Raw genomic sequence first — 19,188 nt, forward strand, 5'->3', positions numbered from 1 at the left:
CGCCCGCGGGAGGAGCTGGCTAGAGTAGCGATGTGGACGCCGGGCGCTCTATCCCCAGCTGACACCTCCGAGGCCTCGGGCTTCTCTCTCCTTGGACCCTCGTTTGGGGCAGCCCTCCCCTCGTGGAGAGCCAACCAAGGGCTCCAACCACGAAAGTTGCCAGTCTCAAAAAGGTCGACAGAGACCTCAACCTAGACAGGAATCGGGAGGGCCTGTAGGAGGCGCTCTCACACCCTGTCAGGAAAGTCCTACAGGAAGTTTTCTAGGGTTACAACAGAGCTCCATGGTTGGATCAGCCCCCTCCCCTTAACTTCCTATGCTTCTCTATAAAGTACTTCCTCCATCTTTGTCCTGGCAGGGTTTGCGTACGGTTCACCACGTGTGTGGTGAAGATTGCATTTCTACTACCCCCGCCAATAAATCCTCTTTGGTGAGGCGATACCTAGTCTACTTTTGTTTATGGACAAAATTTGGGGTCCTCTGGAATCCATAGAAGAAACCCTTATAGCTCCCAACTGGGGAGCAAACAGGTGCTGGTGCCCACAGACCTGTTTTGAGCTCACTGTCTTCTCCAGTTCGGGAGCTGGAAAGGGTAAGTCTTTTGGAACTGAGCTTCCGCCACTTGTTCTGAAGCTCTCCAGGCTTTGAGAACTGTTTCAAGTTTTTTTTTTTGTTTTATTACCAAGCCTTGTTTGTGAGCTAGTTCCACACTCTGGTCAGACTACCTAGGGCAGCAGTCCCCAACCTTTTTGGCCCCAGGGAGTGGTGCTCCTATGAGAGTCTAATGCCCAATGAGCTGAGGTGGAGCTGAGGCGGTGATGCTAGCGCTGGGGAGCAGTCGCAAACACAGATGAAGCTGCAGCCGGTTTTCTAACAGGCCGTGGACTGGTACCCATCGGCTTCCCAGGGGTTAGGGACTCCTGCCCTCGGGAGATTAGGCTGCTTCCCGTGGGGCTGCACTAGTTTTTCAGCCTGGTTTGAAGTTCTGCCTCAGCCTTTATTGTGTGTCTTCGTGGAGCACATTGTCTCGACTAAACTTTTTTAATGTGCAGGTTGTTTTAGGCTGTTTGAGGTCCTTGATCTAGAGAAAAGCCTCTGAAAATGGGAACTCAGTTATCTTTAGAATGTCTCTCTTAAAGGCACTCCCGCTGAAATTATGTTTAAAGGCCGTGGTCACTCGTCCTGTGCATATTTAAGTAAATGGACTTATCTGACCAAAAGTAATTTAGAATATCAATGGCTGCTGTTACAGGGAACCTTTGAGATTTCCCAAACTTTTTTTCTTAAGACCAAATTAGACAATCCTAGTGCTAAAATTGGCAAAGATGAACAGAATCCCTATTTTGAATATTATTTGAGGCTTACCAAGAATCTTAAGTTCCTTCATTGCGCAGTAGAATTTTAGAATTAACTGAAGCCACTGAATTTTTAAAGAGACAGAAGATGGCTTCAAGAGCCTCGTGTTCCTCCCTTCCAGCATTGTCTTGCCTTTTCCCCTCCATTCCTTTGCCTCAGGCTCCTGCTCCAGAGCCCTTTGGTTCTTCAAATTCTCCTTTGACACTGTCTGGCCTTGCACTACCAGCTTCTTGCCTGCAGCTCCACCTCTGGTGACTTTCTCTGAACTTAAAGTGCAGCCTTCTGAGGATCCTTATAGACCTCCAGCTTCACATGTTCTTTGGGCTAAAGCTTAATTATGAGCCATAGTTATAGAATTTACTAAGGTAACTGGAGAAACCTATCAGCCTGGGTTTTCCGATTTATATAAGCTAGTTTATTTGCTAGTCAGTGAAGACCAAGCTCTGCATTGGATGAGACTGGCTGGATAGGAACATCCTGAAAGGGATTAAAAAAAAAAACAAACAAACTCCAATTTTGGCAAAATGCTAGAAAACTCGCTATAGACCTCCACTGAGCAATTCTAGTAGGCTTTCTAAAGCCTATAGATTGGAACAAAATTCAGGCCTGCTCACAAAAGCATAATGATTCTGTTCATGACTATTATAATCTATTTCAGATCATCTTTCAACAAAATTCCGGCCTGCCTTCAGATATTGATTCCACTCAGGTAGCTTTTAACTGTTAATGGGCTGAACAGAGACCTTTCCCTTTTCATTAAAAGGACCAGGATAGAATGGGAAACCAAGTCCACTCTAGATTTGGTCAGTTTGGCAAGTAAACTGGCTCGCATCTTAAATGAGTCACCTAGAAGTAAAACTGCTAAGAATTTAGATTTTCAGCTCCAGCAGGTGAAGGCCCCTATACAAAAGCAAAGGCCTCCTGGCTTCTAATGTTATTATAAAGAGCCAGGACATTGTAAAAGATTTCAGCGCTTCAAGCACCTGCAGCCTTGTAATCAGCCTTCCCAAGGTTCCCCTAATCCCCAATGACTTGGATCCAAGAACTATAGGGGTTTTTCTCCAGATTGGAAATGAATCTCTGTCCTGAGCTCAACCCCACTACTGTAAAGCAGCCCTGCCTGGGAGTAATAAAACAGTTCTAATTGTTGGATCTTAAGTAAACCTCAACAGGTTTCTGAACCTATCACTTTTGTTTAGGCCTTTTAAGAGAGACATACTTTTTAGGTCCAGGAGGGCCCTATCCCCTACCCCTCATGTGAGGACTGGACCTTGTAACATCCAGGTTGGCAACAGCTACATGCCCACATCCTGTTTCACTGGACTAAGACTTTCCACTATACCTGCCAATTTACCTGCCCAGAAAACTCCCACTGAACATGCCCGCCTTAAATCCCCATATAAATTTCAAGTCTCTTCACATTCGGGGCTGACGACATCTTCGGCTCAGCCTTGCTGTTACTATGCCACAATAAACTTTACTTAATCCCTTGTGCGTTCCTCCTTCAATGAACATAACATTTGGTGCCGAAACCAGGGAGGATTTGGTACAGGCTTAGTGGCCATTCCTCTGGGTCCCGAGGTTATTGATTTGCAACCCAGAAAGCAGTGGGCTGTGGCAGCTCGCCTGGGCTTACCTCGGATCCTACCTCTTCCTCGGGCACTGAGGGGTTTAGCCTTAACTTCCCAAATCCTCGAACCCAGCCAGGGAGGACGGCGAGTCAGGAGCTTCACCTTTTCATTGCTGACCTGCCGGTCCGCATTGGTCACTTAATTTTCTGGTGAATGGTTATCCGCCTCTTCGCAGGTCTTCTGTCTCTCATTCTCTGGCAAAACCTAACACTAGGTCAGAAGACTCTTTGGCCTCCTGGCATGAGATCTTTCTGAACTAGGGACATCCAGCTCTGAAAGGACCCCTCTCCTCTACCAGACAGACTCTTTGTCTGGCCATCCACCCAAAGAGCTGTTCCCTCTATTGTGGTCTTCCATTCGCCCTTCTCTTTTTCTTTATCGTCCTCATCCTCTTCATCATGGGGAACACACCCTCAACCCCCTCCAAAACCATCTCTCTTGGCTGCCTTTTAAGGAACCTAAGCAACCTCAGCCTTGAGGGTGATATCAAACCCAGCGTCTCATCTTCTATTATAACACTGCTTGTCTACAATATAAATTGGATAATGGCTTTCAATAGCCTGAGAACAGGCACCTTTGACTTACGAGATCTTGACAACTTCTGTCACTGCAATGGAAAGTAGTCTGAAGTTCCCCATGTCCAGGCCTTCTCTTTGTAAATCTTGCTCTATCACATTTTACTTCTTCACTCCAGACTATTTCCCTTAACTCTGAAACCAAGACTTCTTTCAATCCCACCGATCACAGGCTAACACCCCCTAGGCCCCCCACCCCCATATGTTCCTCTTTCAGCCAACTCCCCCCCAGACACCCCCGTTCTTTCCTCTCAGATCCAGCCCAGATCCCTCAGAACCCTCCTTCCCCACACACACATTCTCAAACTCATCCTCAGGAACCTGCCACTGTATTTTCTTTAAGGAAGTTTGCAGGAACTGAGGGTATAGTCCGTGTTCCTATCCTTTTCTCCATGGCCGACCTCTCAGATTGAGAAAAAGTTGGGGTCTTTCTCCATCAACCCTACCACTTATATTAAGGAATTTGAATATCTAACTCAATCCTATGATCTTACCTGGCATGACCTCTACATTATTGTTTCTTCCACTCTTTCCCCTGAAGAAAAAGAGAGAGTCTGGCTAGCCGCTCAGAGTCAAGCTGATAACCTCCACCAGCAAGACAATCAACAGCCAGTGGGAGCAGTAACAGTTCCTAGACAGGATCCCAGCTGGAACTACCAGATAGATTCCCCAGGCCACCGACACCGAAATCACATGGTAACTTGCCTCATAGCAGGACTCCAAAAATCAGCACAGAAGGCAGTGAATTATGAAAAACTCAAAAAGATCAGCCAGCGTCCAGCCAAGAATCTCTTCCTCTTTCTTTCTTGCTTAACAGAGGATCTCCAAAAATGCACAAAACTAGATCCCTATTCAGCAGTTCTCCTCTTCCTAAATCCTCATATCATTTCCCAATTGGCTCATGTCATCGGATGCAAATCACAAAGGCTGGAAGATGGCCCTCAAACCCCACAAAGGGACCTCTTAAACATTGCCTTTAAGGTTTTCAATAATAGACATGAGGAAACAAGAAATAAAAAGCTTGAAAAAGATCAGGCTAAATGCCAGATGCTGGTGGCAGCTATTCAAGGCTCCCGCAAAAATAAGCAACTCCCTAAGGCAGAACCCTCCAGGCCCCTACTTTAAGTGTGGCAAGGAGGGACACTGGGCCATAGGTTGCCCTAATCCTTGTCCTCCTCCAGGCCCTTTACCACACTGCGGCAATAAAGGTCACTGGAAAGTTGACTGTGACCTACCCCTTCAAGGAAGGGTCACATCTATTCCCTCCGAAAAGCTGGAACAACAACCTCAACCTGCCCAGCCTACTAGGCCTTGCCACTGATGACTGAGGGTGCCTGGGCCCCACAGCCCCTACACCAATCATTCCTTCGAAGCCCAGGGTAACTCTGCTAATAGCAGGTAAGCCAATCTCCTTTCTTATTGATACAGGGGCCACTTACTCTGCCTTACCTGAACTGCAGGTCCTATCTTCCCACCTCAAGTCTCCATTGTAGGGGTTGATCTTATCTCCAAGCCTCTAACTGCACCCTTCCTAAATTGTCTGTTACTAGGAACACTTTTCAGTCACTCATTCCTAGTCCTTCCTAGGTGCCCAACCCCAATCCTTGGCAGAGACATTTTATCAAAATTCAGAGCTTCCCTTACGCTTCTCTCTCCCACTTCTAATTCAGACCCATTCCTCCTCCTCACTGAGCCCAAACCAGATACATTCCCTGTCCCAACTTCTCCAGTCACACCCAAGGTCTAGGATACGTCCACTTCTTCAGTAGCTCAACACCATTCTCCTAGCCGCATAAAATTAAAAGACCCTTCAACATCCCTGTCAACCCCAATAACCCCTTATCCTTAGAAAGCAGACGAGGCCTCCAACCCATTATACAGCGCCTTCTATCTCCAAATCTACGACCCACTCACTCCCCATACAACACCCCTATCTTACCTGTCAAAAAGCCAGATGGCTCAGATCACCTTAGTCCAGGACCTCCGCATCATAAACCAGGCAGTTCTCCCAATCCGCCCAGAAGTACCCAACTCTTACACCATCCTATCCCTTATTCCCCCAAACACTTCCCGTTTTACTGTAATTGACCTAAAAGATGCATTCTTCACCATTCCTCTACACCCAGACTCTCAGAATCTCTTTGCTTTTACCTGGACAGATCCTTTTACTCATCAGTCCCAACAACTCGCCTTCCCCAGAGTTTCTGGGATAATCCCCATTTCTTTGGACAAGCTTTAGCATCAGATCTAGCAAAACTAGCTCTCCATCCCAGCACTCTTCTCCACTATGTAGATGATCTCCTTTGTAGCCCATCTTATTCTTTCTTATAAACACACAGCTAGTCTCCTAAATCATTTAGCTGAAAATGGATATCGAGTGTCTCTTAAGAAGGCCCAACTTTCTTCCTCAAGTCATTTATCTTAGTCTCTCCATTCCTGCACAACATAGTGCCATTGCTTTAGACAGAAAGGACCTCATTTCTTTCCTCGGTTTAGCTGGGTTTTTCCGTATTTGGGTCTCTAACTTCAGAATTCTAGCTCGCCCTTTATATCAGGCCTCTAAAGTTCCTTCAACCATTAATATTAGCCCTTATTTCTGGAAGTTACAGTAGGCCCTTATATCAGCCCCAGCTCTTGCCCTTCCCAACCTCATCAAAACTTTTAAACTTTACAGAGAGGAAAGGAATAGCACTTGGTCTTTTAGGATAAGTTCAGGGACCTGACACTCAGATAGTCACCTATCTGTCAAAACAATTAGATACCACAGTTTGGGGCTGGCCAGCCAGTCTAAATGTCAGCGGCCACTCTTCTAACTTGAAAGTCAGAAACTCACATCCAGACAACCCATCACAGTCTATTCTTCAAATAACCTCTCTGACCCCATAACACAAAGCGACCCAAAATCTCCTTCCCTTTAGGATACAAACTTTCACATAATCTTTATTGAATGTCCCCCATGTTACTCTAGCATAGAAATCTTCAACCTTAAGACTCCCTATTTCCCAAATATAACACACTCTTCCTTACCCATTGCCTCACACACTTGGTTTAATGATGGTAGTTCTTTCTCCCAGGACAGGAAAAGATTGGCAGGCTACGCAGTAGTCTCTCTCACAGAGGTCTTAGAATCTAATCCACTTCCTGTAGGGACTACCTCTCAAAAGGCAGAATTAATTGCCTTCACCAGAGCGTTAACCTTAGCATTTGGACAAGAGGTTAACTATATAGATTCCAAATATGTCTTCCATATTCTCCATTCACATACCTCAATTTGGGAAGAAAGAGGATTTCTTACCACCAAAGGCTCTCCTATAACCGACGCCCCCTTAATTCTTAAACTTCTTAAGGCTGCTCGTCTCCCCGGGTCAGCCGCAGTAATTTGCTGTAAGGGGCACCAAGCAGGAAACAACCCCATCATAAAAGGCAGCGTGGCAACCACCCACTTCCTCCTAACTCTTAGCTATTCCTCATCTCACACCACAATACTCTCCTAAAGAGTATCGGGTAAGGAAGACCCTTGGCTAAAGGAAAGCATATTTTACCATAGGGCTAAGCTCAACATATCCTATAAGATATTTATAACTGACTACGCATTGGATTTAGGCCACTTTTACAGCTCCTAAAACCCCTCATTATCTGTAATAACTAACACTCTCTTTTGAGATATTACAAGAAATTGCTCTATCTGCTCCATAGTCTCCTCCCCTTACCCTCCCACCAGGCTAGAGACAGCAACCCTGGACAAGATTGGCAAGTCAGCTTTATACACATGCCCCTCCCCGCCACAAGAAAACTTACCAACCCTTGTAGACAACTCAGGACGAGTCAAAGCTTTCCCTACCACCTCTGAGAAGTCTTCTGAAGTTACCCAGGCACTTCTAAAGGATATTATTCCTCACTTCAGACTACCTGCCTCACTACCGTCAGGTAATGGCCAAGGCTTCATAAATAACACAGGAAGTCAGCTTCACCTTCATTATTCAGTGGAACTTACACACTCCTTATTGACCTCAATCCTCAGGAAAAGTAGAAAAACTACTTAATAAAAACTCAGTTAACTAAACTTAGTCTAGAGATCAAAGAACCCTGGACTTCGCTCGTACCCCTTGCCCTTATGTGCGTTAGCACCTCCCCTCGGGCCCCCTCTTTTCTCAGCCCCATTGAATTCATGTATGGAAGACCTTTCCTTCTAGGGAACTCTTCAACCACAACATCCCCCTTAGGAGGTTACATACCCATACTAAATCTAGTTAGACAAATTCTAAGAAAACATGCAGACCACGTTCTGCCAAAGCTGTTCACAGGAGATCTCCCACCTATTCCTGTAATTCCTGGTGATTGGGTCCTACTTAAGGATCTCTACTCAGATGATCTTAATCCTAGATGGCAAGGCCCCTATCAGGTCCTTTTAACCAGCCAATTGCAGCTAAGATTACCGGACACCCAACCTGGTTTTATCTTTCCAGGCTAAAATGAATCTCCAATAGTTCAACAAGGGAACAAGTGCAACCAGACACCCCCAAATACCACAGCTATTCCATCGGATCTACAAAGCTTGGGCTAACCCGAATTTCTGAAGAAGAGGACAAATGAGTGAACTTTACTGTCTCTATCCCCTCTGTAAGGTTCAGACTCTCCCCTTCGTTCAGAACAGATAAGCCACTACCTCAATAAATTCTTTCAGCTTTCAGCCTTAGCACAGTCTCCCTTTCTTCTCCATCTCAACATTTTAACTTTTTTTATAGGAATCACTTTTACAGGGACACTTTGATTTCTCATGGACCAGTATCATTCACCTAGTAGATCCTTGGGGCAAGGTTCCTCATCACATAGATCAAGGACACCTCCCATTTCCACCCTATTAACTCATCTCTCCCATCAATCATCTGCCTCCTCTTCAGCTTTTGTACAGAGCTTTCTCACTTCTACTCATCTTAAGTGCTTTCTCAGTCCACCTGTTCTCTTCTCAGTAAGTCCAGCCCTACATTAGCCAAGGACTACTGGCTTTGCCTTTCCCCTGCTTCATCGGCATATTCTGCACTCCCCATTCCTCTCACCAAATGGGACCATGTACAGACAGCCCTTTCATATCAAAAAGAAAAAGGATCCATTTTCCTTGAAAGGGCAGATACTCTACTTGAAGGTTACTCCACAGCATAGGCTAATCGAGCCTCTAATCTTTTCAATACCTATACCCAATCTCTTGCAAAGGTCGCACATCCGTCCATACTGGTAATAGGACCTACAACTCTACATCCCCATTTAATTTCCAAGGCTCCCCTTTGTTTCACAAGGACCAGTAGCAACATATCTGTAGGACACCTACCCGCCAATCTATGCAACCAGTTACAACCCAACTACCAAATGGACACTGGACTCAACGGATAGACTACCGAGTCTCCCCAGAGGCTAATGGTCTCTTCCTACAACCCATCTGCTTCACAGGTTACCCTACAGTCCTTGCAACCTCTTACAACTGTTCCATACCCTCCTTGGATTACAATTGTCTCTATAGTTCTCCAACACTTTCATTGCAAGCCTACTAATTCTCCTACTCATTTATCCCCCCTTGATTGGAGCTGCTATGGCTACAACTCTTATGGCCTGGAGTTCCGAGCCCCAGTCAGGACACACAGGAACAACCTATCCTCTTACTCATTTATTCTCCGTACATGTTTCCACTTTACCCAACAAAGGAGTCTTCTTTCTATGTAGAACTAGCACTTATCTCTACCTTCCCACTAACTGGACTGGAACTTGCACTCTAGTCTACCTCTGTCCAAATATAGATGTAGCCCCCAGTAATCAGTCCCTACCAGTTCCCATCACACACTAGAGATATAAGGCATAAAAGGACTGCCTTATATAAGGCATAAAACGCCTGCCTTAAGCCCCATGTAAGCTTTGAGTCTCTTCACATTCAGGTCATCCCACTCTTAGTCACACTGGATGTTACTACTACACTTGGAACAGGCATAGGGGGACTTGTCAACACTCTATATTACTTTGAAGCATTATCCAATGATCTCCAGGAAAGCCTAGATGAAGTTGCAAAAAGTATAATTCAATTACAGGATCAAATTGACTCCCTAGTGGCCATCACTTTACAAAACAGAAGAGGGCTAGACCTACAGACACCTAGAAAAGGAGGTTTCTGTCTCTTTTTAGAGGAATAATGTTTTTATGTTAACCAATCAGGACTAGTAAGAGATGCAGCTAGAAAACTAAAGGACAAAGCCACAACAAGATTAGAGAATGGCAGACGAAATCTTGGGATACCTGGCTCCTACCCTTTATAGGGCCTCTAACCTTGATTTTTTTCATTTTGGTTTTGGGACCTTGCCTACTACGCCAGATTTCTTCTCTCCTTCAGGACCGTTTCACGCGTTTACTAACCAGTTCCTAGCAGAAGTCATGCTACTTCACTCCGGGTCACAATACCAAGCCCTCTGGATGGCAGACACTACCAGTCACTACCACACTCCCGTCAACCATTCACTACCAAATCCCACCGCCCCTATTCAGCAGGAAGCAGCTACGGAAGGAGTCACCATCCTATTCTATAAAACAAAAGGCTGGAATATTAGGTCCAGGAGGGCCCTATCCCCTACCCCTCATGTGGGAACTGGACCTTGCAACATCCAGGTTGGCAACAGCTACATGCTCACATCCTTTTTCACTGGACTAAGGGACTTTCCACTATACCCACCAATTTACCCACTCAGAAAACTCCTGTCGAAAACGCCTGCCTTAAGCCCCATATAAGCTTTGAGTCTCTTCACATTCAGGGCTGACGCCATGTTCGGCTCAGCCTAGCTGTTACATGCCACAGTAAACTTAATCCCTTTGGCCTTGTGCATTCCTCCTTTGGCAAACCTAACAATACCCTTTCTTTGCACTTCTGCCCCTATTCATTTATTAGACTGAGCCTTCTAGAGAAGTATCCTTTTAGAATTTCTCTGGAAAGGAAGAAATAACTCTAGAACTTGACAGTAGCTGTCAAAATAGCCAATCAGGTGAACTAAATGACCCTTCAGCATTTCTGACCACACTGTAGCTGAATCTGAGAGCACTAATCATTTGTCCCTATTGGACCAGTTGGGTAAAACCATCAGCTGATGGCAGAATCCACAATACATCTAATCAGATTCAAATAGATCTCTCAAACCCTTTCCCAGAATTAATACCCCATAAGTAATGAAGCCCTTTGAGGCATTAAGCCTATAAGAGAAAATCACAGGATTCAGGGCCTCATTATCCCTTGCACTAGTCCCAGTGACACTCCATTTTACCTGTAAAAAAACAAGGGATGAGGTTGGCAGTTTGTCCAGAACCTCAAAGAAAAATTACAATATGTCTAAATTCAGGTTCAATATTTGGGACATCTGATATCAGAGCAAGAACTATGCCTGTATCCAGGTAGGCTTCATGGGGCCAAGTTTCTCAAAGTTTCCCAAGACCCGAAACAGTGTTGGTTGAGAGATTTTCTTGGGCTAGTTGGCTATTGTTGAAACTGGATCCCAAATCTTTCTCATGACAAAGCCTCTGTATGTTTTACTAAAGAATCACAGTCCTGACCCAATTTATGGGAAGACTAGGATGACATAGCATTTAAAGCCTTAAAGAATTCACTGAACCCTTCAGCTCTTGGGCATCCCAATTATCAGATTCCTTTTTTGTACACAAAAAGGAAGGGGTACTCATCCCAAGACAGTGATCACCATAGACCCCTAGGGTATTATAGTTAGCAACCGAGTACTCCCCTTGCCTTAGATCTGTTATTGCTACTACCCTCTTGATTATACTCACAGAAGAAATTGTGAGATCCCCTTTAACCATCTTCATAACTCATGCAATAGAAGCTCTCATGGGTACTCATCACGCCCAGCATCTTTCAGTCAGTCACCTCACATAACTTTCACATCATAACTTTAATCCAGCTACTCTTCCCTTCCAATACAAAGCTCCTTTTGACTACCTGGCACTAACGGATCACCTCCTGACCCCTTGTGAGTATCTGTCAGAGACTCCTTTGGGTAGTGCTGATTTCTCATGGTTTACAGTCAGCTTACATTTAAAAATAAAAATTGTAGGTACTGTGCTAGATATGCTGTTATAATCCCTGTCAAAGTGGTTGAGGTAGCATTTTTACCTTTGGCTACTTATGTGAATTATATGTCCTCACTTGGGCTTGTATTTCAGCCAAAGGCAAAAGGCCAACATTTATACTGACAAGTCGATATGCCTTCAGAGTAGCTCATGATTTTGGAATGTTATGGAAGCAACATGGCTTCCTTATTTCCAGTATAAATAAAATTAGACATAGCCCTATGTTCAGGAATTATTGGATGGATTAGCTATTAAGATCCAGGGCATTCTGAACTTGACCCTTTGGAAGCTATAAGAAATCATCTCGGTGACATTTTTATATGGAATCCTGCCCTTAAAGGAACCAACAACAGTCAAACTTCTGTCATGGTCCAAAGGGATATTTCCCCAGCTGATAATTCAGGAAAACTGGCCAGAGACACCCAAGAATTGGCTTCATAAAAAGAAAAACAAGATTGGAAATATGACAATTATTGGTTTGATTTAAAAAAAAATAAATAAATAAAGCTCTGGTTTGGACACAGTTCTACTGGAGACTCTAAAGTTTCCACTCCTAACTACTGTACATGCATTAAACCATTGGTCCACTGACAAAGTGATGGCATTTATGAATCATTATTGATGAGGAAATATTAACAAGGCCATGAAAAGCACCTACCATACTTTTCGCATCTGTCCACAGTATAACCCAGGAAAGCCTGTTTGCACTGCCCCTGGACATTTTAAATTGCCTAATGGACCATTCGGGGTTTGGCAAATAGATTTTACATGATTTCCCCTGTCTCGTGGATGTAAATGTTTTAGTCATGATCTGTGTTTTTTTACTAAACTGAAGTTTTCTCTTCTCAACGAGCTACTGCCTCTTCTATGGCTAAAGTTCTGGTGGAGGAGACAGGGCAAGTGAGAACCTCCAGAGGCAAACTGTTTTGGAAGCAGAGGGTCAAACTGGGTGTTGCCAACCCAGCTGTGTTCCTGAGCCCCTCTGGGTTACTGAGACTGGTTGAGTGGCAGTCGCACTCAGACCTGCCTGCCAGAGGAGAAGGCAGACCCTCTGAGGTCTCCTCGTGGTGCTGGTATGTGGGGATAAAAATGTTAGAAAGTTCTTGCCAGTTCTGACTGGGGGCTCAGCCTCTGAGTGAAGAGGGTAGTTTCTGACTCAGTCCAGACCTGGAAGCCCTGGAGGGATCAGAGAGCACCAGGGAGCTTTTCCTCATCCTCTGGGCAATGCCAGCTGCTGGCTGGGAGCATTTAGCTGGAGCTCCCTTGGATTGCTGAGCTTTGAGATGTTTGCTTCCAGCGTTGTGAAATTCCTCTGGTTTGTTTATGGAAAGCTCGGGCTGGTGACATCTGCCGAGGAATCTCTTTCCTCTTCCTAGAAAAGACATTGTTGAGGAATAGGTTTCTTTTTCTTTTAAAGTAGACATTTATGTTAAAGGAGTCAGTGGATGCTATGAGCAGTTCATGGGCACCTAATTTGCGCCCTATTGAAAAAAGACAGTTGAGGTTGCTGTCAGTCTGTAATGGACAGACAGATGGACACAGACCTGGGAGAGATCTGGGGTGCGGGAACAGTTGGGGAAACCTTGGGCCCGTGGCTTACTCACAGGGCACCTCTCAGCTTTTCCAGAGCCTTCCTTGTGGGCCAGTCTTGCATAACATGACGTAACTCGAACAGCCAAGTTTCCCAGCACACCTGTAGCTTCCTTCCAGGAAGGAAGGCATCGTGGAGCCTGCCAAACTTAAGATTACACAAGCATTCTGACCACGGACAGCAGTTAGGCCAACTAATCAAGTTAAAGATTGACAAAAAGGCCCAGGTCCCTTGGCTCGATCCCTCACTGGGGGAACTCACAGCCTTTTGCACAAAAGTGGGTAAAATGGTCAGGGTGGAAAAGAAGTTTCTAGAATTCCTTGATAAGGGATTCCCATGAACTATAGTATTAAAGCCTGTTGCTGAATCTCTGACTCAAAGAGATTGAGAGAACATGAAAAATGTAATGGTTGATAGGATTATGAAAGTTGGTATATTTAAATAGGCTTGACATAAAGAAGTTGTGTCTCCTTTACCTAATGTTTTGTGGGGAGGGATATTATGTCCTATTGGGGGATACTTCCCTACCTAGTATTGTAAAACTGAGACCTGTTGATGAAGTCCTAATAGGGGCTACAGTTAGAAACATAAGAGGTGATGGAATTCAGGTAACAGTAGGAGAATTGGTACATTTGATCAGGCTTGATGTGAAGTGGCTATATTTCTTTTACCTGATTATATTATGGGGATGGACATTGTATCTGACTGGGGATCATGTCTCTTCCTAATCTTGTAAAACAGGCACATAAATCCACCCATCAAGCCACATTAATTGGATGTGCTAAATGTGTACCTGTGCAATTGCCTGAACCTACGCAGTGTGAAACAGAAGCTGGAGTGCCAGTGGGGACAGATTTCTTTGCAATAGTCCATGTGGAGTGTAGACTGGGGCTGATGACAACACCCCATGAACACCTCCTAGTGATGACTACTGTGACTTTGACCAAGAGAATTTCCATTTGAGCGGCATTTACTACCTTGCTTTCAAATATAAATTGAAACTACTCCCTATGACTAAATGACATAAAATAAAACCTGAAATACCCACAGCGTCTTCAGTGATATCAGAGAAACGCTCTAATGGGTATTGTAGTGCCCCAAAGAGTTTGATAATAAAATGGGAATGGTTTGTACAGGATCATGCTGCCAAGGAACACAAGGAGATACGAGCAGGGAGCCTCTTTTCCCCTAGGACCAACTTCGGAATGGTGTGAGGAGCTGCTGGATTCTATTGTCACCTAGACAGTGCCCTATAGATAGTTCTTTACTGACCAACAAAGAGCTGTTTGGTTCATGGATGGCAGTTCCACAGTGAATGGACAATATCCTGTTTGGAAGGCTACCACTCTGATGGAAGAAGGTAAAAACAGATCAGCCCAGTGGAGTCAGTGGCCAATGGCCTAGTCATCTAGTCAGGGCACGACTGTGCAAATCCTTGTGGGAATTTGAGAGGTGCATCAAAGTAGGACATGTTAATGTCATCTGAAGAACCCCCTCCCAAGTGTGGAAGGTTTGGAAGGTAGACACCTTTCAGTGTGCTCACTTGAAGTGGCCACCTGGGCCCATGACATGAGTGGACATGGGCTGGAGCAGTGCAGAGATGGTTTGAATCTAGACATAGTCTTCTTGCACCCTGTAAGGTACAAAATGCCAACAAGAACTGTTGTCTGTCAACAAGAGTTAGACGGCAGATGGCTCTGGGGAAGATACTTCAAAGGAAGTGGATTACATTGGACAATGCCAGTAGCCTGGGTGAGGGTGGGCTGTAAATGAGTCCTAACAGACTCTTAACTCTGAACTAGGTTTTGCATTTTCAGTGGCAAATACAAATGTTCAAAATCCTGTAAAAGGATTGGAACGGAAAATACTGCACCAGTTTGTACCACCAGATTACATTTCTTCAGACCAAGGGGCACCCTTTACAACTGATAATGTCCCACAATGGGCAGAGAGGGGTCCTCCTCAGTACAAGTTTGATAGAGAATCGAAATGGGCAATTAAAACATTGGTTGTCTAAAACAGCAGAAAATAAAGGCATGGCAGGCTGGCTTACATGCCTTCTTGAGTGTGTGCTCACACTCAACATGAATTGGGGCTTAGGGATCTAGGGAAGGTGTGGGAGCGGATGCTGGTTTGAGTTCTTCCCCACATCACTGCGACTTTCTTTTTTTCTTCCTTATGCAGTGGTCCCAGGACCAGGACTTCAACTGCGGGTGCTGGAAGCAGGGAGGATTCTTAAGAAAGTAATTATACTGGTAAACCTTTATGGTATGTATATACAATGGAATATTACTCAGCCATTAAAAAAAAAATGAAATCTTAACATTTGCCATGATATGGATGAATCTATGCTGAGTGAAATAAGTCAAAGAAAGATAAATACTATATGATTTCACTTATATACGGAATCTAAAGAACAAAAGAAATGAACAAACTAAATGAAAACAGACTCACAGATACAGAGAACAAACTGGTGATTGCCAGAGGGGAGGAGGGTTGGGGGACTGCGTTTAAAAGGTGAAGGGATGAAGTACAAATTAGTAGTTACAAAACAGTCATGGGGACTTAGAGCATAGCAAAGAGTATATAGTCGATATTATTGTAATAGCTGTGCGTAGTGTCAGATGGGTGCTAGAGTGATTGGGGGATCACTTTATAAATAATGTAAATGTCTAATCATTGTACTATATACCTGAAACTAACATGAAATAAAGAAGAACAGAAAAAAAATTTTGGTGAGTAAAAACTTAAGTTTTTTTTCATGATAATAAGTGTTCTTCCTGGTGCTCTGACTCATGGGTCTTGCAAGAAATGGCTCTTAGATTCATGTTCTTACTCTTTCTATTTAATAACATCCAGATCGTCCGTTCTTTGTTAGATTGGACTTTGTTATGCAGGTGTAAAAAACTGCCCAGGGTTTTTTGGAGGCAAAGGGAGTGGGATGCAATATCTAATGGGAGAATAATTTTTCTCACTCTTTCAGGACAGGTTCTCAGCAAGTGAAAGCTCTGGAAAATCTGACTGGTTTCTGCAGGCTGTGGGAGGGAGGCTGAGCAGCAGAACTCAAAGAACCGATAAGTCCATAAAAGAGCTGACGGGTTCATGGACCGCTGGATTACATCATAAGTCCTGGAAGGGTCCATTTCATCTTAGATTCATTCAAGAAATATGAGTTTGTTATCTCTGTTGTGGGTTGAACTGTCCCCTTAAAAGATAGGTTGCAGTGCTACTCCCCCCAGCTGTGAATGTAACTTTTTTCAGAAATTGAGTCTTTACAGATGTAATCAAATGGAGTTCATGCTAGATTAGGGCGGACCCTAATCCAATATGACTGCTGTCCTTCTAAGAAGGAAGAGATGCAGACTCGGACACAGAAGAATGCCATGTGAAGGCGGAGGCAGAGATTGGAGTGATGTGGGGCACGGGGGTAATTTTATGTCAGATTTCCTAAGGACCTGATGGGGCAGGTTGTGCCTTCACCCCATCAGGCAGAATTTGGGCTGACAGTAGATGGTGCTGTTTTGCCTAGTGGTCAGGAGAGCCCATAAGTTCTGTACCTGTATGACCCTACCCTGTGAGAGTGGCCTGAGGAAGAGGTACTACCTAGACTAGCATTGCTGCCTGCAATCTAGACCAGCACAGTGGCTGAGCCTAACATCCCTTCTAAGGATGGAGAAATCTGGGTAAAGATAAATGAATGACAAATGGAGAGAAGGAGAAACAATAGCAAAGGGCAAAAAGGGATGAATAACTGGGTTATGCAGCAGAGAGGCTCAGCCCAAGATGGTACTGCCTCTTAGCTCCATTATACTAGATGCCTGAAAGGGTGAAGCCATGTGTTTGCTGAGACCGCCCATACTGTTGGAACATGACAGAGTTGAATGGCAGCCTGCAAACCTCAGGAGCATTGCCCTGAAAGATATTTACATATGATGATAGACTGGATAATTATTAATGACTGAATGAGATTCTAGTAATGTGCCAGTATCCTGACTTATATGATTGTTTTGCTGTGAGGGATCAAGTTCTAAGACTAGGGGGTAGACTGCGATATTGTAATTTGTAAGCTATTTAGTCTTTATCCACAGTTCCTGGCTCGCAGCTCCCCAAACCCTTGGAATTTTCTAAGTGTACCTTCTTAGGTTACTGAGGTGGCTTTCTGAAGCACCTAAGGATGGATCCTTAGGTGCTTCAGAAAGCACCTAATCCAATGGAGCTAATCATGTGATTAGTAGATTGGACTTTCTGTCACACACACACACACACACACACACACACACACACACACACACACACACACACACACACACACACCACAAACACCTCAGGGAAAGGAGAGGGGCTGGAGGTTGAATCAGTCACCAATGGCCAATGACTTAGTCAATCATGACTCTATAATGAAGCTTCCATAAAAGCCCAGGTAGACAGAACATTGGTCCTTTTGGGGAGAACTTCTACATTAGTGAACACGTGGTGGGGAAAATGGTGTACCTAGATGGGGCATGGAGGCTCCATGCCCTTTCCCATGCCCTGCCCTATGCATCTCTTTTATCTGGCTGTTCCTGAGTCATATTCTTTAATAAGCCTGTGATCTAGTAAGTAACATGTTTCTCTGATTTCTGTGAGCCTCTCTAGCAAATTAACCAAACTCGAGGAGGGGGTCATGGGAATCTGATTTATAGCCAGTTGGTCAGAAACTCAGGTAAGAGTCTGGGCTTGCAGCTAGCATCTGAAGTGTGTTGGGAGCAGTATTGTAGAACTGACCCCTTAACCTGTGGAATCTGATACCACCTCCAGGTAGATAGTGTCAGAATTGAGTTGAATTCTTAGACAGCCTGCTGGCGTCTGAGAATTGCTTATTGGGTGGGGAATATTCCCCCTTTCCACGTTGCAATTGGATCCAGGAACCAATTCAAACCTGTAAGAAGTATTGACTTGTAATCCTGGAAAACTAGAAGCTAGAAGTTTCTTCAAATTTCTGAGAGAATGTGATTTCCATTCAGAAATTCTATACCCAGAAAAACCTTCCATTCAGCAGAAAGCCGTTGATATCAAAAGGACAGATTACATAGCTCCTATATCCTCATTTGCATGGTGCCTGTGCTGAAGCTTAGAAAATGGATGTGCGGATTGGGGCAGGAGGCTCCCAGCTCCCAGAGGAAGATCTCCAGAGTAAATATGGAACTGATGGTAGGTGATCTCATGTGCTTGAGGATCAGGGAAAGTTATCGCAAGGAGCTTGACATATCTCTTGGAACATTTGTGGGAAAATAACAAAGTAAATATATAAAAAACAAAGTAAAATAGTGACAGCACAATGAGAAAGGAGATGTAATCATAGTACACTATTTGGCTCAGCAGAGAACAATATTTATTTGGTAATAATAGAAACACTGGCTGATGATTTAACCAAAATTGAGATAAAGTGATATTCGGAGAATGGAGAGATGAGAAGGGTATTAGGGGTGCAAGAGAGCCAAAGCTTCATCCAAATTAGTAGGAAGCCATTTGATGCTACCTAAAACAGATAGAAAATAACAGTTTGTAATCTAAGTCAGTGGTTCTCGATTGGAGGCAATTTTGCCCCCAAGAACACATTTTTGGTTGTGGAGTGGGAGTGTTAGTGGCATCTACTGTTGCATTAGTTTCCTGTTTGCTTCTGTAAAAAATTTAGTGGCTTAAAACAACACAAATTTACTATCTTATAATTTGGGAATTCGGAAGTTCAAAATGGGTCTCTGATAAAAATCAAGGTGCAGGTGGGCTATATTCCTTCTAAAGGCTCTAGGGGAGAATCCAGTTCCTTGCCTTTTCCGTCTTCTAGGGATGCCTGTATTCCATGGCTCATGGCCTCTCCATCCGCAAGGTGCATCTTTGCAACCTGTTCTCCTTGTCACCTCTCTGACAGCCTCCCTCCTCCACACTG

General features: G+C 44.3%; 1 long non-coding RNA gene across 1 annotated transcript; it reads left to right on the forward strand.

Annotated features, from left to right (window-relative positions):
- Window positions 1-171: 171 nt before the first annotated feature.
- On the forward strand, window positions 172-16,957 carry LOC120620250 (uncharacterized). Its single transcript, XR_005657789.1, has 3 exons — window positions 172-592; window positions 15,447-15,530; window positions 16,246-16,957. It is a non-coding gene; the product is annotated as an uncharacterized LOC120620250 (long non-coding RNA).
- Window positions 16,958-19,188: the final 2,231 nt, after the last annotated feature.

This window comes from Pteropus medius, unplaced genomic scaffold, assembly GCF_902729225.1.
Source record: "Pteropus medius unplaced genomic scaffold, Ma_sr-lr_union100, whole genome shotgun sequence".
NCBI lineage: Eukaryota > Metazoa > Chordata > Mammalia > Chiroptera > Pteropodidae > Pteropus > Pteropus medius.